Source organism: Phascolarctos cinereus, unplaced genomic scaffold (genome assembly GCF_003287225.1).
Source record: "Phascolarctos cinereus isolate Bilbo 61053 unplaced genomic scaffold, phaCin_HiC Scaffold_4;HRSCAF=312, whole genome shotgun sequence".
NCBI classification, from domain to species: domain Eukaryota; kingdom Metazoa; phylum Chordata; class Mammalia; order Diprotodontia; family Phascolarctidae; genus Phascolarctos; species Phascolarctos cinereus.
The window spans coordinates 723,222,316-723,246,902 of record NW_027555847.1 but is presented as its reverse complement, the minus strand read 5'-3'; the positions used below and the strand labels follow the sequence as shown (position 1 = coordinate 723,246,902).

The window sequence follows — 24,587 nt, the reverse complement described above, 5'->3', positions numbered from 1 at the left end:
AACATGATTCTGAGAATGGGCCTTAGGCTTCCCCAGACTGCCAAAGGAGGTTGTGCTCAGCCAATCAGTAATTAATTAATAAACATCTATTAAGTGTCTACTGTGTATCAAAGGTGAAGGATTCCTGATCTGTGACGTCTTCCAATCTGATGTGTCCCAGCATTGTGGATCCTGGCTGTCATCAGTGACAGTGAAGTCAGGAAATAAAAGGAGCTTTTCCAATGTTAGGACACTGTCAGCTTCCCGCCCTTCTTTGTCATAGCCTAGTAGTGTTAGAACTGGGAGGGGCCTTAGAGACCAGAGAGGTTAAGCGCCTTGCCCAGAGTCACATGGCTAATACATGTCAAAGGCAGGATTTGAACCCAGGGCTTCTTAACTCCATTTCTGGCATATTATCCAAGTATAAATAAGAAATGGGCTTCCTCACTGGCTCCAGTTGAGAAGAAAATAGAGTGAAATGAAAAAATATCTAGGACAGTGTTTTGAAAGTCCAGGTTACTGGATGGATATGAGGAATTAGTATTATTCTTGGTGTTAACACAGTTAGCAAGGCAACACAGCTGAACCGCAGGGACAGGAATGATGCAAGAGTAGTCTGAAGAGTATAAAGATTCTACCCATGTTAACTTGGGCTGTGTCCAGCAATGGATAGACCACTGTACTTGGAGTCAGGAAGACCTGAGTTCAAATCCAGTTTCAGACACTTCCTAGCTGTGACCTTGGGCAATTCACTTGACTCTGTTTGCCTCAGTTTCCTCATTTGTAAAATAAGCTGTAGAAGGAAATGGCAAACCGCCCCAGTATCTTTGCTAAGAAAATGCCAAATGGGGTCACGAAGAGCCAGATACGACTAACACGACACATGTTAGAGTTGGATTGATTATTTTGTTGACTGGCTTCTAGACTTAACAAAGCTATGGAGAAAATGTTAATAGTGGAAAATAAATTGAAAAGTGTGTCTTGCCTTTTGGAGAGCTGGTGGTTAAACATTTGCCAGCAGACCCCTGGGATAGGACTAATGGAATTGAATTCACCAAACATTTGCTAAGTACCTGCTGTGTGCAGGGTTCTGTCCTTGGTGCTAGAATTGTATGTAGTTCTAGACCACATAGTTCCTGTGCTCAGGGAGCTTGCCATCTGGAACAGGAAAGCACAAACTCTCAAGTCCCTGTGACAGGAGCAAGGGAGAGAGGAAGGAGAAGGAGAGGGGCTTGGCCTGGAAGGCATTTGAGGAGGGAGACCCCACTTTCCTCGGGGCCAGTTGAGGAGGACACATAGCTATTTTTTTGATTGATGCTAGAGAGGTTTTTCACCAGCCTCATCAGGCCTAGATGCTACATTTTAAAAAATTATTTTAACTCATGCAGATTGGTACAGCAGTGTAGAAAGGCTGTCGTGGACTACATTTTCTTGCCTGCAGAAGGCCCTCGTCCCAGTGTCTTGGAGCTGGCGGGAGGCAGGGCAGGGGCAGCTCTGGAAGTCTTCTCCTATTAGCTTGTCAGTTTATTAGATTAGCTCATTGTCAGGAAGAAAGTGACCCTGTAGGAATAGAGAGGTTGTAGGGGAAGTGGAGGAAAGCTTGGCAGTAGCCCAGGGGAAGCAGGATTGCTGGGCAATAGCCAAGAACGGGAGGCTCTGGTGTAGCCCTCCCCTCTTTGGGGAGCTATAGACAGGAGAGTTTTAGGCCTGACGGGTATGGCTTTCTAGGCCAGGGAAACCCTACGTGTGCTGCCTGATGATTTTGAATGGTAATCACAGAATCTCAGAGTCAGAAGGGCCCCCCAGGTATCCAGCCCAGTGCCCCTTTCTCCCCTCCACCTCTTAGGAACCCCCTTCTTGCTTCAGGACTCAGCCCAGGTCTCACCACCTGCATGAAGTCTGCTCTGATGTGCCTCCCACCCCCAACTGCCAGGATTTGCCCTCCCTAGCTGCTTTGTGTTTATATTTAACTTGTTAGCCTTTATTATTATTTATTCTGTATGTGTATGTATATATGGGCACTAGAATGTAAACCCCTTGAGGGCAGGGACTGTCTTGCCTGTGTGTATTTCTAGTACCCAGAACAGGGCCTGGTACTTAGTAGGTGCTTAATGAATACCTGTACACAGTAGGTATTTAATAAATGCCTGCACACAATAGGTGTTTAATAAATGCCTGTGAACTGATCTCTGATCTCTCCAAAGTGAATGCTTGCTCTATCGCATCCTGTGTGACTCTTGTCTGTGTTCTCCCATAATTTCCCTTTATGGAGTTGACCCAACGTGGACCTCTTGACCTTTGGTGGATAGCAGTGGAGCACATGGGGGTGCCATCATCCCTCCCCCCTGGCTGGGTACTCTTCTTTCCTGGTCCACGTATCTTCAATTATATTTTTTATTCTGTGTCCCACAGATGTCCTTTGTCATAGCAGCTCATGGCCACTAGGCAACTCTGTATTGCCTTCTGGGTGATCCGTAATTTTAATTCTTCCAAGATTGTGGCATACCATGCTTCCCAGGCATACAACATCCTTGCAAGAATACTGATGTGAAAAATATTTCAGAGAAAAAAGGTGGGCAGTTATTAAAAGCCTTGCAGAATTTCCCCATTGATGTACTCCTAGTCCACTCTGGGCCCAGTTTAGTATTCATGTCCAAAATATACAATCTGGTGCCCTTGTCCATAATAGACCGTCCCTATAGCTGGACTTGGAGTCAGGAAGACCTGAGTTCAAATCTGGCCTCAGACATTTAATAGCTGTGTAAGCCTGGGCAAGTCACTTCACCCTGTTTGCCTCAGTTTCCTCATCTGTAAAATGAGGATTCTAATAGCACCTGCCTCCTACAGTGGTTGAGAGGGTAAAATGAGATATTTGTCAAGTGCTCTACAAACTTTAAAGAGCTACATAAATTCTAATTATTATTATTTGTTATTGTTATTAGTTGCCACGTAGTTATAGTCACAATAGGCAGTCTTCATCCCTTTGGTTTTTCCTGTGTGGATGGTTAGAGTGAGCTCTTTTGAGTGGTTATGGATTTGATTTAGCAGCTGTTTACACATTGTTCCAGAGCTCAATGACATTAGCGTGACGCTGTCCTTATCAGAGAGAGGAGAGGATCTAACTGTCTCTAGGGATCCCTTTTTGACTTGGACCCTGGACTGGATTTTCCTCGTGCCGGGGACAGTTGCGTCTGGTGTAGAAGAGTCCTCCTTGATACAAGCATCCAGAGGGTCAGGGAATACTGCCGTCTCCTTTGCCTGATGGAGGGCGTCTGACTGGAAGAGAGCCTTGGAGGCACATTTTCTTCCACTGAGTCGAAGGCTGCTTTAGAGTGCTTGAGAGCATAGCAGGATCTGGCATTCTCTGCACATTTCAGTCAGTCGTGTGACTGTCGAGACGTGGTTGGCTGTGGAATATCTGCTGTGAAAACCTGCTCTCACAGAGGAGAAGGAAAATCATTGGGCCTTCAGCGGTTGTAGGCCTTCACCCTAATGGGGGATTTTGCAAAAACATGCCTTTGGTCCTGAGGAAAACCAGGGTGGAGACTGCATGTGCCAGAGGACGGGTGCATCATTAAGGTTGCATTATCATCATGCATCATGTAATGCACCATCAATACATGTTACATATGCAACGCCTGGATACTGGGGAAAGAGAAGAGACCTTGATACAGAGTCGGATTGCCTGGGTTCAAATCCTGCCCCTGCCAGACAATATTCTTGTGTGTAACGAGACCGCTAATGACCACCCCCTATCCCACAGAGTTGTTGGGAGGTTCAGATGAGATAGTCAACCAACAAGCAATTATTAAGCACCTCCTGTGTGCCAGGCACTGAGGATACAAACCTGACAACACAGATCAAGCAAACCCTGTGGTGCTTAATAGAAATGTGAGCTGTTATTGGGTCATTATTGTTACTTGCTTGTTTGTAATTGGGGAAGAAACAGAAATAAACCCTTGTCAGAGAAACTTGTGTTTCTTGGGAACATCACGCTGCCTGCTCCAGAAATGCTCCTGGGTCTTACTGTCAATAAGAATTTATTAAACATGTTGCCAGGCATGGTGCTACATGCTGACGATACAATGAAAGGCCGATGCAGCGCCTGCCCTCAGGGGGCTTACAGTCTAATGGAGGGAGACAACTCTGCTTGTACAAGATATCTCCAGGGTTGGATGGAAGGTGATCTCAGAGGGGAAGGCACTAGCAGCTGGAGGGACCAGGAAAGGCCTCCTGCAGAAGCTTAGACTTGAAGGAAAGCTGAGAGGTGGAATTGAGAGGGATGGCATTCCAAGTGCAAGAGGTGAGTAGGGCAAAGGCTTGGAGTTGGGACATGGCATGTCGTGTGAGAATCAGCAAACAGGCCAATGTCATTGAACCAGAGAGTGTTTGGGAAGAGTTCTATGTTAGAAGGCTGGTAGGAGAAGTAGGAGCCAGGTGTAGAAGGGCTTCAAATGCCAAGCAGTGGATGAGAACCCCAGAAAGGCACCTGACCCTTGCCTGGTCCTTCCTTGTTCGGCAGGCTGGCTGGCTGGCCTCTGCTGCTTTCCCTCACCCTGGTACTGAACCAGGCAGATTGTAAATGCTATTTCAATGTGAATTATTGTTGGTATTATTGTTATTCTCCCTTTTGCCAGCATCCAGGGCCAGGGAGCTGACCTCTCCTCTGATTAGAGCACAACCCCGTCTCTGCTGTCTTTTTCTCTCATTTCATTTTTTCACAATTTAAACCATTTCCTCTGCAGCCAGCCTTTCCCAGGGGCCTGCGCTGGTCCGCAGGTGCTTGGAATTCTCCATTTCATTTTGTCTCTCTGAACTGGGTGTCTCCCTAAATGGGGGCGGAAGATATTCTATATGTTGTCGCCTGTAGACAGCGACCGTCTGGGGCCGTCATTTTCACATTCAGGAAGAGATGTCTGGTGTCTGTAGAGGGATGTGATCATCCCATTTTCCTCTACCCTGGTCAGTCCGCACCTGGAAAGTCGCGTCTAGTTCTGGGCATTCTATTTTACAAGGGACAGCGATGAGTATGAGGGTGACTAGGGTGGTGAGAGATCACAGATTTGCCCTAGAAGGCCCCTTAGGTAGACCCTGACCCTCTCATTTAGCCAGGTTCCAGAAAGGCGGAGTCACTCTCGAAGGGTCGCTGGGGGATCAGAGCCAAGGGTCAAACTCAAGCAATCAGACTCCAAAGCCTGCCCTCCTGCCTCTGTGCCATGTTGGTCTCATGGTCAGGAAGCCCTGGTTATGAGGGCATGGTCAGCCCGCAGAACAGAAGGCTTTGGAGGAACTCAACATAAGACACGTCTTCAGAGTTGTTGCTCAAACTCACGGAAGGAAGATTCAACTGGTTTAGTATGGTCAGCAGTGGTGGAAGGAGGGGTGAGGTGGCAGTTGGAAAAATGCAGATTTTGGCTCAGTGTAAGGAAGAAGGCCCTGGCAATTTGAGAGGGAAGACCACAAGGTGGGCTGCCTGGGCAGGCTGGGAGTCCTTCACCTGTGGAGGGTGTGTGCAGAAGCTGGCTCCCTCCCTGTTGGGGACATAATCGAGATTTTGATTCAAAGGTGACTAGAACAGAATTTCCCAGAGCTTTCTTCTGACCCTGGGTTCTGGGGTTCACGTTAGCTCCTAGAGGGCAGCGCTGAACGATTACAGAGGTCTAGTCCTCTTTTCTCTCATCTCTTAGAATGAACCTGTTGGACTCTGTGACCTTGGAGCCGGGAAGTTCTTAGTGGAAATCCAGCCTCAGTCACTCCTTAGCAGTGTGGCCTTGGGGCTAGTCTTTGGAGTGCTCAGCCTCAGTTTCTTTATCTGCAGAATGGGGGTGGGGGCAGCTACATCACCCCACACAGTGACCTTCAGCATCAAAGGAGATAGAAGTTGTTAAGTGCTCCACAGCCCTTCAAGCAGGAGCAGATGTGATTGATGATGATGGTGGTGGGGCTCCCTGGTCACTTTGCCTCCAGATGCCACGTTAGTGATGACATTGATAACTGCAGACCAGATGGGGAAGGCCCAGAGCTTCGGCCACGTGGGGATCTGTTAAAGGAGCTGGGGATGTTTGTCCTGGAGGAGAGAGGGCACCATCTTTACGTATTGGAAGAGGGGTTGGCCAGCCTTGGGTCTGCTTGGCCCCAGTGGGCTGAATAAGGAACCATGGGTAGAACTGTGGAAAGAAAGATGCTTCCTGAGATGTCAGGAGCAAACTTCGTCCCAAGGAGAGCTGGCCAAAGGGGAAGAGGCTTCCTGGGAAGAGAGAACGGCTCCCCTTCATGGGCCATCAGTCATGCAGCAAAGACTGGCTGAGTCCTTGTTGCCTATGGGGGAGAGAGGACTTTTTGCAATGTATGATTTATTCTAGGTGGCCTACAGATCCTCTGCAGCTCTGGGATTGTGTGATTCTGTGTCTTGCCCATAGTGGGGTTACAGATCAGACCAGTGTTTATATGTCGATGGGCAGCTCTGTGTAAGGGGGCTCCCTTTACTAATGTAGGTCAGCATCTTCCTCTGCAACTCAGGTCAGGGTGAACGCTCTGGAACATGACTGAAACCAGATAAAAATGTAATTGGGAAGTCATTAACAGAATAAAAATACATACAATAGATAGACAATGTGGATGTGTGGTTTTCTGAGTCCAGATGCCCCCTGCAAGGATCCTTCCAGAAGGTTTAGGGGCTTGGTTTCTATTTGAGTTTGATCCCTAAGACGCTAGGTGAGTTGCCCAGGGCTGCTGTACAGCCAGGCTGAACTCGAATGCAGGTCTGACTGATTTCTCTGTCCACTATGCTATGTCATCTCTCCCATAGTAGGTGTTTAAGAAATGATTTTAGGGGAAGCTAGATGGTGCAGTGGATAGAGCACTGGCCCTGGACTCAGGACCTGAGTTCAAATCCGGTCTCAGACATGACATTTGAAACTTACTGTGTGACCCTAAGCAAGTCACTTAACCCCAATTGCCTTGCCAAAAAAAAAAAAAAAGAAATAACTTTAAAATTCGGTTTTATTTTAGTTTCAGTTCTAAATTCTTTCCCTCCCTTTCCCTTCCCCACCCATTAAGAACCCATTACAAATATGTCTAGTCATGCAATTCCCACAGTAGCCATATTCCCACCCTCCCCCCAAAAAAAGAAAAGCAAGAAAAAAGCAAGAAAAAGAAAGTTAAGAAAATCTGTTTCCTTCTCTCCCTTAATTCATCAGCACTCTCTCACTCTTTCTCTGTCTCTCTCTCTCTCTGGAGGGGAGCAGCATGTTTCATGAGTTCTTTGGAATTGTGTGTGGGGGGGGTTGTTGTGTGGGGCAGAGTTCCTAGGTTTTTCCACAGTTAATTATCCCTGTTTATGTCTAAGCTGTGCTCCTCAATTTGGTCACTTCTCTCTGCATCAGTTCATATGACTCTTCTGGGAGTCTTGGAAGCCGCCTCCTTCATCTTTTCTTCAACACAACAGTATTCCATCACATTCTTGGGCAGCCATTCCCTGGTGCATGGGCAGCCTGCCCTCAGTTTCCAATTCTTTGCCATCACGAAAAGAACGGCTCTCGGTATTTTTTGTGCAGTTGGGTCCTTTTCCTCACTCTTTGATCTCTTTGGAGAGCAGCACGAGTGGCGGCACAGCGGGGTTGAAGGTGTGCCCGCTTTAATAGCTTTTTGGGCAGAGCTCCAAACTGTTTTTCAGAGTGGTCAGACCCCCTTAATAAATGTTTGGTGTTGCCTTTATTGTTTTTAAAATGCTTATTGTTTATTGAGTTGGTGTGGGCTGTGGCCAGGTCCACGAGGCACCTAACCAGCTGGTCACATCTATTACCAATTCCGTCGAACATCTGGATATTTTGTTCCACGATAGACAGCTCAGCTTCAGATTCACATTTCCACAGCATTGATTGGATGCATTGGGATGTGGACATTGAGTCTGGCCTGTCTTATGTGAGACTGACAGCTCCAATCTGGAGCAACGGGCGGATTTCAGGGGAAAGAAATCAGGCCAAGTGTTTGAGGGGGGAGGTATCAGGCTGAGCCTGACAGAGTTGCTGGAGGACCAGGCTCTGAGCTCCCTTCTCCTCATAACTCTCTGACTTTGGGCAAAAACTTCCCATGGCTGAGGCTCAGTTTCCATGTCTGTAAAATGAGGAAAGTAGATTAGGTATCTAGGGGATGCCACCTCTGATATTTCCTGTTCTGAGGCCCTTCCCAGCCCTGACATCCCCTGTCCTAAGTCCCCTGCCAGCTCTGACATCCTCTGTTCTAAGGCCCCTCCCAGCCCTGACATCCCCTGTTCTAGCACCCCTCTCAGCTTTGACATCCCCTGTCCTAGGGCCCCTCCCAGCCCTGACATTCCCTGTTCTAGGGCCCCTCCCAGCTCTCCCATTCTTTATTTTTGGGTTCCTCATGGTCTGACATTCTACATCTCATGGTAGTCATTTAGTCCAGTCCCCACATTTGATCGATAAGGGCCATTGAGGCCCAGAGAGGTTAATGACTTGCCACAATCACATGGGGTATAAGCTACACTCCAGTCCTGGGGCTCCAGCTTCAACCTTCTTTCCAGTGTGGGGGAGGGGGGATCCCTCTTAGCTCCGGCATTCGATGCTGCAGTTCCCTTCCACTTCTAAGGTCCCTCTCATGTGTGACATTCTGTGCTCTTTGTTCTAAACTCCTGCCCAGCCCCAGGCTCTGCCAGTGTCTGTCTTTGCTTCTGAAATAATTGGCTAAGTTATTAGAAATGATGCCTCTTGCCTCCCGTGTAGACCTGGCCTTAGCTACAGAATACCATGGTGCAGACTCCATGGGGACAGAGGAGGCCTTTCCACCTATCATCCTTTCTATTTCCCATAAATTCCCAGGTGAATTCGCACCAGAGCCCTTGGGCTGGAGGGGCCTCACCAGTCACGAGCCTCGATGTTGGCTCTGGCCAAACAGCTGATCCTGGGAAGGGGCTTCATTTCATTCTGTGCATGCACGGCATCCCATCGCCTGCCTTCACCGAGACATGGGGCTTCTGATTTCAGTGACAGTTGTACGAGATGCTACACATAGAAACAAAACACTTTCCCTTGTGTTTCAGGACTCTTTGGATAACTAAGTGTCGCTGTCACCCTACGACGAAGTGCTGGCTCCTGTAATTCATCAGCCCTCGCCAGAGAACAAGGCCTTCCCTGACAAACAGATATTCCGGGTAACTGAAACTTCTTAACTTTTACATGTCCAAACTTAAGGGGAAAAACCCTGATGTTTTGGAGGAGAGAGAACCTTCCACAATGCAATCCATGCTGCATCTTTGCCTTCTTAAGTAGAGTACACTGGACGTAATTTACATTTTTGTTAATACTTGGGGTTTTTAGGTTGTAAATTTCAGGTCACAGTATTCTAGGGCAAGGGACCTCAGAGGCCAGTGAAGGATTTGGAAATACCAGGGGTTGGATTTGAACCCAGGTCCCCTGACTCCCTGAGTCAGTGACTACTCTTTCCCCACTACCAAGCGATTCCTTTCTGTATGTTCTTTTTGGGACTGAAATGCCCCTCTAAGATTCTGTACTTGGCTACTCCTAATCTGTTCAGGGCTGGGAAACCAGCTTATTGACTTCTGAGTCGTGGGGGGAAGCCCACCCTCTGGAGATGGTGGACCACGTCCTTATTCCTGTGCTCCCTCGTCTTCCATCAGAGCAGGTTGTAAGCAACCACTGTGGTCTAGCAAATATTTATCGGGTGTGTGATGTGGGTGGGGCACTTGGGAGGCCTGGACTTATCAAGGCAAAACAAGGTGGAAGACAAACCACTGAAAACCCCCAAACCAGTCCCCATCCTGGGAGAGCTTACATTTGACCTGGAGGGATAGTACCTATAAGTAAGTAGTTGTGTGCATACTTGACAATTTGAGGACCATGGGCCATCAATCAGGAAGGGCTTCCCGGAGGCAGTGATGCCTCAGCTGAGCCTGGAAGATCTTCAGGGGTTCTAAGAGATGACAGTGACATTGGGGAGTGATGGAATAGAAAGGTCAAGCTGGCTTGGAAAGGAGAACACAGGCAGCAGAGACATGTGTAAGAAGCCTGGAAAGGCAGACTGGAAAGAGGGACTGGGGGGTGATGCCAAATTAAGGATTTTGTGTTTCATCCCAGAGGAAATAGGGAGCCACTGGGGGTTCATGAGTGGGGGAATGTTGGGCTGGGCTTGTGCTTTAGGAAAACTTCCAGTGGCTTTGTGGAGCATGGATTGGAGAAGAGAGAGAGGGAGGAGCCAAGAGCCTCCCTGGGAGGTTGGTAGAAGAGTCCAGGTGAGGCACGATGAAGGCCCTCCCTCCTGATCCTTTGAGAACAATAACACACAGGAAAGTATTAGAAAATAACTTTAGGAACCAGATGCTCCATTATGATTCCTTCCTCCCTCCCTTCATATTTTGTTGTTCATTTGTTGTGTCAAACTCTGGGTTTTCTTGGCAAAGTATTCCAGCTTATTTGTACAGATGAAGAAACTGAGGCAAACAGGGTGAAGTGACTTGCCCAGGGTCACACAGCTAGTAAGTGTCTGAGGTCAGATTTGAACTTAGAAAGATGGGTCTTCTTGACTTCAGGGCTAGCACACTATCCACTGTGGTGCCACCTAGTGGCCCCCTATATTTTTACATTATATTTATTTTATATGTACTTCATTATGTACATGTTGTCATTAGATTGTAGGCTCCCTGAGGGCAGGCCCTTCCTTCCTTCTCTCCCCAGCATCAAGTATCCCTGGCCCATGACAGATGCCTAATAATGCTGGCTGGTGGATGACTTTCTTAGATCATCCAGTTCATTGAAGAAGATTAGTGTAATGTGGGCTTCAGGAGGAGGTAAGGCTTGAAGGAAGAGGAGGGTCAGGGTCAAGTTGGGGACAGAGCAAGGCAGCTTAGGAGGGGAAATGACAGCAGCCAGGCTACAGGGAGGAGGGGATGTGCAGGGTCTGTTTGTAGGATGGGGAGGAGAGTGGCCTGGCCTCTGCTTCCTTGCTTGCAAAATGAGGGGGTTCAATGGACACTTTTCAAGGACTTTCTGGGTCTAAATCTCGTGAAAGAATTTTTTAATCTGGTCCAGACCAGAGTTCATTGGTTTGTGGACCTCCTAGAGAGGGAATTCCCTCTGTCACTGCTGATTGGCCTCCATGCTGCCAGATAGAATGGTTCCCAGGGATAGCGCAGTCCTAGCTTTAGCACTCCTTGGAAGACAACGCCATGGTTTCCCATTCATTCTGTCTCCATCCCTCCTTCCCACCTCCTGTGAGTGCCTTTTTCAAGTCTAAATTTGCCCGTAAGTTCTTCAGGCGTCCATATCTGTCTCTTTGGATAGCTTCCCCTTAGATCCCCTCTTGGAACAATTTCCCCTTGTGTCTTCAGGATTTCATTGCCTGGAGCTTCCCGTCCCTGCCCTCCCCCCCCCCCAGCCTGTGCTCATTTCCTCTGTGAAGCTCCAGGCTCCAAGATCCTCCTCTTTTCTCTCCCTCAAATACATCTGTATGGCGCACTGTGCCTGGCCGGCTTCTCATTCTCTGCTGTAAATTTTAAAACGGAGAAGTGACTTCCTCCCAAGCTTCCCTCTGTTTTTACCCTCCCAACCAGTGCCTCCTTGTGGGTAAGGAACAGGTTAATTAGTTAATTAATCAAGAAGTTTTTTTTATTAAGCACCTACTATGTGCCAGGCACTGGAGATACAAAGGCAAAACTGAAATAGTCCCTGCCCTCAAGGAGCTTACACTCTATTAGAGAGCCAGTATGGACCTGTATAGGTATAGAGCAAATATATTAAATTAATAAAGAAGCATTTATTAAGCACCTACTATGTGCAAGACACTGGAGATACAAAGGCAAAGGTGAAATAGTCCACCTAGTGCTTCTCAAGAGATTGTTGGGAAGAGACAATGCATACATACGCACACACACACACACACACACACACACACACACACACACAAAATAGATTCAATCAAATATCAACCATTTATCAAGCACCTACTATGTGTGAGGCACCGTGCTGGGCTCTGGCAATATGAAGACAAATATGAGGTGACCTGTGCTCTCAGGGAGCTGACATTCTATTGTGGGGAGTCAAGGTGCCTTTATAGGCATATTCAAAATATGTACAATCAATCAGTTCTCATTTATTAAGTGCATGCTGTATGCAAGGCACTCAGGATACATATGCAAAAATGAGCCAGTCTCTGTCCTCAGGGAGCTTACATTCTATAGGGAGACACTGTATGTGCCCATGTAAGTGCATAAACAATATATACATCAACCAAAAAGCATTTATTAAGCACCTGCTGTATGCTGGTTGCTATACTGGGCATTGGGAATACAGCTATGAATGGGATCTGGTCCCCGCTATAAAGAAATGGGGCAGTGACCAGGACAGAAGCTCCCCTAATTGACTTCTCTACTTACTAAAGAATGAAATGGTCAGACAATAGGATCATTGGATTATAGGTAGAGAAATGGAGGTCCTTATTTTACAGATGAGGAAACTGAGGCATTGAGAAGTTAAGGTGTTACCCAAGGTGACATATGTATAAAGTGGCAGAGCTGGGATTCGAACTCAGGCCCTCTGGCTCCAAATTCAGCATTCTTTCCACTATGACCCTATTTCCTGTCTAAATCCAAGAGATGACTAATCACTCTGCTTTTGTCCAAGACAGAATGCCATCAGATGTCCAACTAACCAAAATCATGGGCTTATAGGATCGGAGTTAGATCTGGAAGGGGGCTTGGTGGTCATCTCGCCCGCCCCCTTCATTTTACAGATGAGGAAAGTGAAGTCCAGAAGCCTTAGTGAATAGCCCAAGGTCATATGGGTGCCATGTGTCAGAACTGGGGTTTGAAGCTGGGATTCAAACCCAGGTCCTCTGAGTCTAAATTCAAAAGTCTCTCCACCACTTCCCTTTCATGATCTAATATTGGTGGGCTTAGGGTGTTCTTGGGCTGTGCTGACTCACAGAAAGAAAGAATGTTCTGTAATTGAAACAGGAAAAGGTGGGGGGGAACACATGGAGCCATGGAGTCCCCAGACTCAGGAATTCTGATAGAAGCCTGACTGTTCCAGAGCCTTCCAAGAGACTTCACTGATCTCCAGCCTGCCCCCAGAGACCTGCAGAGAGGAGATGGGGGTTAGATGGACAGTTTCCTTGCCCTGTCTATCCATGCACTTAGAGATGCCCCTATAAATGGCTCTACCAGCTAGGGGGCACCCTAGCGCATAGAATGCTGGAAATGGGGTTAGGAAGACTTGAGTTCAAATCTAGCCTCAGACACTTATAAGCCGTGTGATCATGGGAAAGTCATCTAACCTCATTTTGCCTCAGTTTCCTCTACCGTAAAATGGGGATAACAATAGCACCTACATCCCAGGGTTGTTGTGCAGATAAAATAAATGAACTAATTGTAAAGCATACCTGTAGGTGCTATGTAAATGTTAGTGATGATAATGATGACCTTTGTGACCTTGGGCAAGCCACCTGTGTAGAAAGGGGTGGGGCTGGATTAGATAACCTCTCAGGTCCCTTCCAACTCTAAATTTATAATTGTGTGATCTGGGGGACCCCAGCACTGCTAGAGAGTCCCTCTTCTCTTCTGGACGTCTTCCATGATGGTAGCTAACACCTTTGGGGAGCACATGTTCTTGCGTGCCTTGCTTGATTTTGACAATTGGAAGGTTATCGGATTGTTTTCCTTCTAGTAGTATCTGTCAAGAAATCATCTTGTATAATAACTTATACCGGAGAGGGACCTTTTTTTCCCATTCAAACAAATCACACAGTAGAAATTTGCATTCTGTGCAGTCAGTGATGTGACTGTGAGGATGTGTGCTATGGAAAAGTCTTCCTGTTTCCTTCTTATATTTTCATCAAGGATACCTTTGGTGTACATGTGCGGATCATCCTTGTACACATTTTATAGAGATAAATTTGTGTTTATTGATGACTAAGATCATAATGAAAAGAAAATTCAAAAACAAAGACAGTAGATATGACCTGGGTTTACCCAGACTGGATCTGATCCTGTGGGCTGGCTCCTTCATAGAGAAGCCATGAATGTAAGGAAGGAAGAAGGAAGGAAGGAAGGAAGGAAGGAAGAGAGGGAGGGAAGGAAGGAAGAAAGAAAGAAAAAAGAAAGGGATGGAAGGAAGGAAGGAGAGAAAGGAAGAAAGAAGAAAGGGAAAGAAGAAAGGGAGGGATGGAAGGAAGAAAGGGAGGGAGGGAAGGGAGAGAAAGAAGGAATAGAAAGAAAAAAGAAAGAGAAGTAAGAAAGGAGGGAAGGAAAAGAGGGAGGGAGGAAAGACGGAAGGAAATAAACATTTATTAAGTACCTATTCTATGCCAGGCACCATGCTAAGTGCTTTACAAACACTAACTCATTTGACTCTTACAATATTCCTGTGAGGTAGATGGTATTATTATCCCCATTTTACAATTGAGAAGACTGAGGCAGACAGAAGTTTAGTGACTTGCTAGGGTCACACAGCTAGCTAGTAAGTGTCTGAGGCTGGATTTCCACTCAGGTCTTCCTGACTCCAGTCCCAGTGCTGTCTCCTCTGTGCCGTCTACAGCCACTGAATCAGAGAATTTGAGAGGTGTAAGGGCCCTCAGCTGCCATGTAATCTAACCCATACAACAGTGGAGTCATCAGGACTACCAGATCCCTGACAAGTGTTCGTCTAGTCCCTGCAGGAGGGGAGAGCCCACCACATCTCCAAGCAGTTGCTTCCATTTGGGGATAGCAGTGATAATTAGGAAGTTTTCCCTGACATCAAACCTCAGTTTCTTTTTTGACAACTTGCCTCCTGGGTTGGCCCACTGGGGCCATGTCATGTCAGTAAATTAAGGAGCATTTATTAAACATCAACTAAGGAGAACTAAAGAAAATCCTCCACATGAACCTTCAGATATCTGAATACAGCCATTGGGTCTGCCCTGAATCTTCTCTTTTCCAGGCTAAGCATACCTGGTTCCTTCAACCAATCCTGATATGAAATGGTCACAGGGACCTCCCCCATCCTCGTTGCCCTCCTCTGGACAGTCTCATTTTATTGATGCCCTTCTTAAATTCTGATACCAAGAAATGAATTCCAGACTTCAGGTGAGGTCTGATGAGAACAGAGGACAGTGGGATGATCGCCTTGCCCATTCTCAGAAGCACCGTCCCTCTTGATGTAGTCCAGTGGCCATTTTGACTTCCACACCAAACTGCTGATTCATATTGAGTGCTCAGTTCAATAAATTACATGCCTTTCCCACCTTACATGTGTGAAATTGATTTTTTGTACCCATGTGGAAGACTTTACATTTTTACCTCATTAAACTTCATCTGGTACTCTAACCTATAAAGGTCCTTTTGGACCTAGAGTTTGTCATCCATTGTGCTAGCTGTCTCTCTCAGCTCTGGGTCTTGTGAACATCTCTTGAGTGTGCCCATCCATGTCCACTGATGTCTGCTTTGAATCTGGCCATCCACCCCCTTCTAAATCCATCTGATCATTTAACCTACATCTCTCTTCTCTGCAGGAAGAGTATGAGATACTATATCAAAATCTTGGCTAAATCTAGGTAAACTCTCCATAGCATTCTCATCATTTACTAGTTTACTAAACACACATATATATGTATATATATTATACATTATATATAATATAATACATATAAAAGAGACAACTTTGGCCAAAATTCTTGGTAATCGCCACTTCCCCTTCTAGAAATTCATGATTTGTTATAGAATTGTTATAGAATTTTCTATTTATTTGTTATAGAAGTTAATGATCTGTTAGAGAATTTTCCTGGGAATCGATATTAAGCTCCTTTGGCCTGGAGTTGGTAGACTTCTCTTCCTTGTTTTGAAGATCAGGACAGTGTGTGCCCTTCTCTAGTTTCAGAATGCCTCTCATTTTCAATGATCTTTCTGATATCACTGAGGGTGACTCAGTGGTCACCTCTGGCAGTTCTTTCAGGACCCACGATGCAGTTTGGCTGGGCCAGGGGATTTCAGTCCAGCATTTCCTCTCTTTGGCTCATCATCCCCACCTGGAGTTTCTCCAGGAAAATCCTCGTGGTATAGAAGCAGCATCAGAACCAAGAAATTCCACCTCTGATGCACACTGGCTGTGTGACCTCAAGCAAGTCACTGATTCGCTGAAGCAACTCTTTAAGACTGTCTTGTAGAGTGGTGCCAGTCCGCATCAGAGCAGGGAGTTCTATTTCACAGTGACTTCATAGGTCAGTGCAAAAATAGCCCATGTTTAGGTTTTTCCATTTGTGGGGGAAAGGCAGCCTGGGTCCTTGTGGTGTCACTTGAAGAATGTACATCAGGCATGGGACAGCCTTTATTTCATCTCAACAAAAACAAAGAAGAAACCAAGAAACTCCTCAATAGATAAACACCGCCAGCCCCCAAGTAGCACATCCTACTTTCCGTGAAAGGGAACTGACCTTGGGGTTACCACTGAAGTGGCCCTTTGACCTTCTTGTGAATCCTCTTTCCCACAGAGCATGACACATTTCTCCTACCCTGTGGGTTAGGGTCCCCCTGAAGGGAGCTGCTGGACAGGGCCTTTCAGGATCAGAGCAGCTTAGGTGAACAGGAGGGGTTGGCAAAGTTCACGTCTTTTGTCTTGCTTCCTCCATGAGTAATGATGGCAATCCTCTTCCTTCTCCAAGAGTCATGACATAGAGGAAATCTGTCTTTCTGGTCATTGCCTGAACTTGTGAATTTGAGAACTCTTGACTTCAGGCTGGGTGGCCATGTAGATGTTTCCTTCTGCTATGTGTGTCTTTTTTAATTTAGTGCTTTATTTTTTCCCCCCAATTACATGTAGAAACAATTTTTCTTTTTTTTGCTTTTTGGTGAGGCACTTGGGGTGAAGTGACTTGCCCAGGGTCACACAGGTACTAAGTGTCAAGTGTCTGAGGCTGGATTTGAACTCAGCTTCTCCTGACTCCAAGGCCAGAGAGCTATCTACTGCACCACCTAGCTGCCCCTAAAAACAATTTTTAACAGTAATTAAAATTTTTTTGAATTCCAAATTCTCTTCCTCTTTCCCTCTCCTCCCCCTCTTATTGAGAAGACAAGCAGTTTGTTATAGGTTATACATGTGCAGGCATGCAAAATATATTTCCCTTGCCATGTGCTTCTACAAGAGATTTGTTAGTACCCTCTTAGATGGGTGCAAGCCCGTGTTTGACTGTGCTGGGTATTTTTGCTGCAAGTTGTCATCACCTACTCCAGGGGAAAGGAAATTGTGCATGGATACAGGGGTGCCCTCCCCATCCTCACTTTCACTCCATACCTGATGGACCAAGAAGGCAGCTCTGTCATCCAGGGATGAAAAAAGAACTCCCAAAGAGAGAGAAGAGAGCTGTCCTGCCAGTCCACTCTTTTAGACCATGGAGAAAGAATCCATCCTCCTGGGGCAGCTAGGTAGCCCTGCAGTGGATAGAACATTGGACCCTGGAGTCAGGAGGACATGAGTTCAAATATGGCCTCAGACACTTGCTAGCTCTGTGTCCCTGGGCAAGTCACTTAACTCCAATGGTCTCCAAAAAAAAAGAAGAATCCATCCTCATGGGTCCCAACCTGTTGATGCTCTTAAAGTCGTCCTCTTGGCAAGGTGCCAGTGCGTTTGCCCGTTCTCCAGAGTGGCCTCCATGCTGTAATCCCATCAGATTAGCAGGGGGACTCCCTGGATCCCCCCATCCCTGACACAAGCCTAGGTGCTTTTCTTGCTTTGATTTCTTCTCAATCCTGAGTCCCTGATTTATCTCCCATCTCCCTGCAATTTCCCACAAAATGGCCTCTTGATTCTTGGAGATAGTGGCTCATCCAACATGAATTCTGCCTCAGCTGCGTATCAGCCGTGTGACCTTGGACAAGTCACAACTCCCCTTAGCCTTGGTTTTCTCATCTGTGAAATGAGAGGGTTGGACTTAATGGCCTCTAAAGGCCATTTGAGTCCGAGGTCTCTGGGCTATTCCAGCCTTTTCTTAAGTGTCTCATATAGGATTTCTGGTCCAGAGCTGTTAGGATAGACATCTATCTGGGTATATATAATATGTTATAATTATTTATAACATTCATTAAGTGTACTGATAATATGTATCACATTATGCATAAATACACATGTATGAGTACATAATACTTATATATGTAGTCATTAAACTCTAGTGATTACCTATTGCCTCTGGAATAAATTTTCAACTCCAGTGTTTAGTTTTTATTTGTGGTTTAGTCATTTTTCAGTCAGTCTGACACTGTGACCCCATTTGGGGTTTTCTTGGCAGAGATACTGGAGTGCTTTGCCATTTCCTTCTCCAGCTTATTTAACAAATGAGGAAACCAAGGCAAAAACGGTGAAGTGACTTGCCCAGGGTCACACAACTAGTAAGTATCTGAGGCCAGATTGAACTTAGGAATGTCTGAGGCTGAATTGGAACCCAGGTCCTCATGCCTCCAGGGCTGGCCCTCTAGCCACTGCACCACCTAGCTGCCCACCTCTCTGAGATGACTTTCCACCTACTCTGTATAGATCTTATATGTACATTTTTTTTGCATGTCATTTCCCCTGTAGAACATGGACTCCTTGAAGGGCATGTTTTTACCTTTCTTTGTATCCCCACAACTTTGCTTAGCATACCGTAAGTACTTAATAAATGCATGTTGACACTGACATAAAGGAATAAGATGAAAAATAGAGTGTGAATGAATCAATGAAAAAAACTCCACAGAAGCAATCAATAAACAGACAGCAATGGAAAACAGAGTGTGCCGGAATGCAGACAAGAAGACCAGATGAAAATACAAGCAGAGAATACCTGGGCATTATCTGAACTGCTAGGAAACGAGCAAACTCCAGTAATGTCTGTGGAATTTAGATGGTGATGCAGCAGTCTCAGGCTCCCTGATGTCCCAGAGAGCTCAGAAAAACAAAAGGATCTCCCGCATTTCAGAGAATCCTCAAAGAAAAATTCCCAGGATTGCTGAAAACAAGTGGTGAAATACAAAGGCTGAAGTCTGGCCTGTGACACATACTGCCTGTATGACCCTGGGCAGGTCACTTATCCTCAGTGCCCCAGGTGGTGCTCTGAGATTCTGAGTCACAGAGGATGGGGCCATCTGCATTGGTAGAGGGGGTTTTACCCCTGGGAATTTTCTGTAGAAATCATAAATCCAAAGACAAAAAGAAGAAGGAGGAGGAAGGGGAGAAGAATCTCTCATTGTTGCCCAAGATTGCAGTCCTCTAAGACTCCCAGATCATTTTTAAATGAACTAACGGATGTTCCTCTCACACCTTTATTTTATGCTTAGGAAACTCATTTTTTAAACCAAAGCTGAAGACGTGATATTTATTCACATTAAACTGAGTCTTGTTAGATTCAGCCTTGAGTTCTAGCCTGTCAAGATCTTTCTGAATCCTGGCTGTCATTCAGTGGGTGGGAGATCCCTCCCAGTTCAGGATCTCCTGCAACTTCCATAATCAATGATGAAAATATTAGACAAGTGGATAGAGCACCAGCCCTGGAGTCAGGAAGACCTGAGCTCAAATTCTGCCTCAGACACTTGACATTTACTAGCTGTGTGACCTGGGCAAGTCACTTAACCCCATTGCCTAGCCCCTTCCCCCCCCCGAAAATCCAAAACCAAAAATCTTAGACAGCATGAGGCCAAGCCTGGGTTCCTGGTGCTGTCCACTGGAGACCGTGCTGCATTAGCGTTGAACAGTTAAGGAGCGATCTTTAAATACTTGGCAAAAACCTAGGGAAATTCTGTGTGTAGAATCAGTTTGGTAAGCTTGTCAAAAAAGGGAAGCAAGGTTAGTCTGAGATGACCTTTTGTTTGATTGAACCACTCTGACTTTCTGTGGTCACCATTTCCTTTCTGGGTATCAACTAACCATCCCTTTAATTATATGTTTTAGAATTTTGCCAGGAATTCAAGTCAAGGTCACTGGCCTAGAGGTTGACGACTGCATTCTCTGCCCTTTTTTGGAAAATCTGAAAGTTTGCTCTTCTCCAATTCCATGGTGCTTTCCTTGTTCCCCATAATCTTTTCTTTCCATGTCCTTTGACCATTGCTCCAATTCTCAGTTTAAAAAATGCTCACCTATACGCTCACATCCCCTAATGCTCAAAGAAAGAAAATCAAGGCAACCTTAGGGCTGCTACCTTATACCCACTAGAGTAAAAAAAAAATAACAAAAATGGTGAAATCCTGTGCTGGCAGGACTGGATGGGAGGAGGGAGGCAGGAGTAGTAATACATTATTGGTGCAAACTGGTGCAAACGTTTTAGAATATGATATGGCAATTGGCAGGAAGAATGAAAAACTCATCATGATTTTTGATCCAGCATTTCTGTTGCTAGGATTTCATCCCAGAATATGTTTTTTAAAAAAGAGCCATCTCTATGGAAATATTTATAGCTGCTTCATCGTAAATTTAATAATAATAACTAGCATTCATCTAGGGCAGCTAGGTGGCACCACAGTGGATAGATTGCTAGGCCTGGAATCAGAAAAACATCTTTCTGAGTTCAAGTCTGGCCTCAAATACTTAATAGCACTGGGCAAGTCACTTAACCCTGTTTATCTTCATTTCCTCATCTGTAAAATGAGCTAGAAAAGGAAATAGCAAAACACTCCAATATCTTTGTCCAAGAAAACCCCAAATGGGCTCACAAAGAGTCAGACATGACTGAAACAACTGAACAAAGCATTTAGCAAATGCTTTACCAATATTATCTCATTTGATCCTCACGACAACGCTGAGAGGTAAGGGATATATTATCTCCATTTTACAGATGAAGAAGCTGCCAGAGTTTAAGTGACTTGCCCGGGGTCACATAGCTAGTAAGTGTCTGCGGTGGGATTTGAACTCGGGTCTTCCTGACTCCAGGGTTTAGTGCTCTAGCCAATGTGCTGCCATCTGCAGGACTTGGAAGGGACCTTAGATTAAAGTTGAAAGAAGCCCTGAAGGCCATCTGGTCCCACCTCTCATTGTGCAGATGAGGAAGCTGAGGTTGAGGGACTTGCCCAAGAACACACAGGTAAGGAAGTGATAGAGATGGGGCTTGAATGTGGTCTTTAACCCAGTTCTTTCTTCCATCACACGGCGTTGTCTTTGGCTCCCATATTTTATAGATGAGAAAAGCAAGAAGCAAACTGACTTTTCCAAGGTTATGTAGGTAGTACAGGGCAGCTAGTGTTGTAGTGGATAGAGTGCTGGGCCTGGAGTCAGGAAGACCTGAGTTCAGATCTGGCCACAGACATTTCCTAGCTGTGTGACCCTGGGTAAGTCACTGTATGCCTCAGTTTCTTCATCTGTAAAATGAGCTGGAGAAGGAAATGGAAAACTACTCTAGTATCTTTGTCAAGAAAATCCCAAATGGCATCACAAAGAGTTGGACATGGATGAAACCATTGAACAGCAACAAGATGGTCCAGGGCCAGGATCTGAACCCAGGCTCTCTGACTCTAGCCCTGGACCCTTTTCACTGAGCCCTTTTGCCTTCTAATGACAAAAGCCTGGAAGTAGCCTCTCTCTCCAACAGCTGAATCAATTAGGGTGTTTTCGTGGAATGGAATGTTACAGTGTCATAAAAATGACAAGAACTGTTTGAGGAAATATGGAAACATCTCTGCAGAGATGCTGCATGGAGGAACCAGTGGAAAGTAGCCCTGTGTGCACCCTGCCTGCCACTCCACTAAAAAAGTAGAAAATTAAGGGGAGAAAGAAGGAAGGCAGGCAGGGTAAAGGTCCCAGGGTTTGGGGGAGGCTGAGCAGGCCCATCGGAGCAATGGCAATGTTGTTTCGGGCCCCAGGTTAAGTCATTTGGCTCTTCCTTGGTCAAAGCCAGGGGGCTTTGTGTAAAGTTCTCCCCTAGTTTTGCATGTTTGGGTGTTATTGATAATTATTGAGTTGATGATTGAAAATCTGAGTGGCGGGGACCAGAAATTCAGATTTTGTGAAACATTGCCTTTTCTCCTTTAAACCAAAAAAACCCCAACATTTTAAAATCTATGAGCTTAGCATTTCCCCTAGAATGCTTCTTTGATGCCTCGGGGAGGGGATCCTGGGATGGTGAGGACTCTGCTAGGTAGAAGGCCAGCTCTGAGAGTTATTACTGGCTCAGAAGGTCTTGGAGCATGGGTCTGGGGGTGGGGTGTATCTGGCATCTATCAGAGAACCTTCTGTGCTAAGTTCTGGGTTTAGCACCCGGCTGCTCCTGCTGTATCAGCAATTCATGAAGACTTTATTGGGCTCCAAAGAAATCATAGATGCCGAAGTCAAAGGAAGCTTCGAGGCTATCTAAACTAACCCCCTTATTTTACAGATGAGGAAACAGGGCCAGGGAAATGAGCTGCCCAATGTGCCAGAGATAATGGTTATCAGAGCCCAGCTAATACAGAATAACATGGCACTTTGAGGTTCATGAGGACCCTGTGAGACAGGCAGGCAATGCGCATTTATTAAGTGCTCACGGTTTGCCAGGCACTGTGCTCAATGCTGGACGTACAAATACAAGCAGAAAGAAAGACAATTCCTGCCCTCATGGAGCTTACGTTTTAAAGTGTACATTGTCTAATCCACAGCTAACAACTCCCCCTACCCTCATGCCCTTTCCTCCTGTTTGACTCCTATCCATGCCCTCCCATGTGTCCATTCCACACAGGGTCTACCCCAGGAGCTGAGTGGACTGCATGAACATCCCGTGCCTCCACTGAGGTATACGGGACTAGCCCGCCTTCTCTGGTCATAGAACCTTTTGATAACATTGCTAGTCCTTCTCCCTACCCTCTTTCTATCTTTACTTTATCTTTCTTTGTATCTCTATTGGCAGCTAGGGGGCGCGGTGGATAGATCACCCCATTTGGCACTGGGTAGACCTGACCTTGCTATAGTCTGACTCCCACATGTATCTCCAGCCACTTTCCTTCCTGCCCTCCAGATTCCAGCCAGACTGGGCAGGGAGCTGTTCCCTGAGGGCTACATTCCATCTCCATCTCATGCTTTTCTGACTGAAATGCACTGCATGCTCATCTCCACCTTTTGCGTCTTTCAGGGCTAATTCCAGGTGCTGCCCCCTCCAAGTAGCCTTCTCTGATGACTCCCCAACTGAAATCATTTTCTCCCTCTTCTCTTATTCTGAGGTAATTTTGTCTGATTTCTCCTTTGCCTGCATTTCTTCTTCCCTTGTATGGCACTTATCTGTGCCCCCAGCATGGACTTCCTCGTAGGATATAAGTCCCTTGAGGGCAGGGCCTGGGTCATTTTTATGTTTGGATCCTGAGTGCCTTAAACACACACACCCTACACTTCATAACTGTTTGTTGAATTGTTTTTTGAATATGGCTAGAGTTGGTCTGATAATTCATCTTCTGCGACCTCACTTGGCATTTACTCCTATATATGTCTTTCTGTATCTCTTTGTGTTATTCATGCTTGTCATTTTTATAGCAGAGTAGTATTCCATTACACTAATGTCCCTTAATTTATTCATCCATTTCCCAGTTATTGAACATAGGGGTTTTTTTCTTTTAGTTTCTTTCACTATTACAAATAAAGCAGCAATGAATATTTTAGGGGCAGATGCTTTCTTCTCCTGCTTTTAATAACATCACCAGGAAATTGGTGCCGGGCAGGAATATTCCTGGACCAAAGGGTGCAATTAATTTTGAGTCTCTCCTTTTATTTTAGATTGTCATTTTGCTCTCCAAAAACCTTCCACCAATCCACGGCCCCACCCATAACGTATAGAGTGCCTGTTTCTTCCCAGCCCCACCAACATCACATTTTACCACCTTAAGTACCATTTTTTCCTCATACAACTGCTAGAAGCTTCTTTAGTTGTTTCTTTTTTAAAAGCTTACTTTGTTTTATTCTGAATTTTAACACCAAGAATAGTTAGAACAGAACTCAAGAATTACGCCTTCAGCACCTTTAGCTCTACAACTATGAACATTGTACTCTTCCCTCCAAGTTGGAAATAGTTTCAATATGTCGCCACTGTCTGCTTTCTCCTCGCCTTCCTTCTGTTCTCTGCATTTTTAGAGTGCTTCAATGACCCTCTTTTCTTACTTTTCATCTTTACTTTTTTCATTTTGACAAATTTACTGCTAGGACCATCTCCCTACCACCCCATTGAAAGAAAAACAAAATGCTTATTGTATGCAATATACATAACCTAGCAAAACCAATCCCTACCTCATCCCTGTTGGAAAATAATTCACTTATTGTCTGGGCACGTGCCAGTTCTTTCCTTGCAGAATGTAAGTCCCTTGAGGGCAGGAATTGTGACCATTTTATACTTTGTATCCCAAGTTGATGCATCTCATTCTGTAGTTTTAAAGTTCATCACCTCACTACCTGGAGGTTAGGAAGACGTTCCATCCTCTAATGTCCTTCTTTTACAGTTTATGTGTGGATAATTCTGTGCTTTCCAAGTATGCTAATTCTCTCAGGCCTCTTGGCCTGGGCTCTGAAGGAAATCTGGCTGAGTCCAAGTTCCCTGAGTCTCCTTTCCCTCCTCTGTAAAATGAGGGGCCTGGATTAGAATAGCCTGTGTTCCCAAATGAAATCAGGACGCTGTCCAAGAAGAATTTCTCC

General features: G+C 45.7%; 1 protein-coding gene across 8 annotated transcripts in view; it reads left to right on the top strand.

Annotated features, from left to right (window-relative positions):
* Window positions 1-24,587, top strand: part of ARVCF (ARVCF delta catenin family member) — a 370,319-nt gene that overhangs the window by 24,684 nt on the left and 321,048 nt on the right. For all 8 annotated transcript variants that reach the window (XM_020996305.2, XM_078154469.1, XM_078154468.1 and 5 more), the window contains exon 2: window positions 9,041-9,151. The gene's annotated coding sequence lies outside the window, so the exon portion shown is untranslated. The remainder of the gene's footprint in view (window positions 1-9,040; window positions 9,152-24,587) is intronic.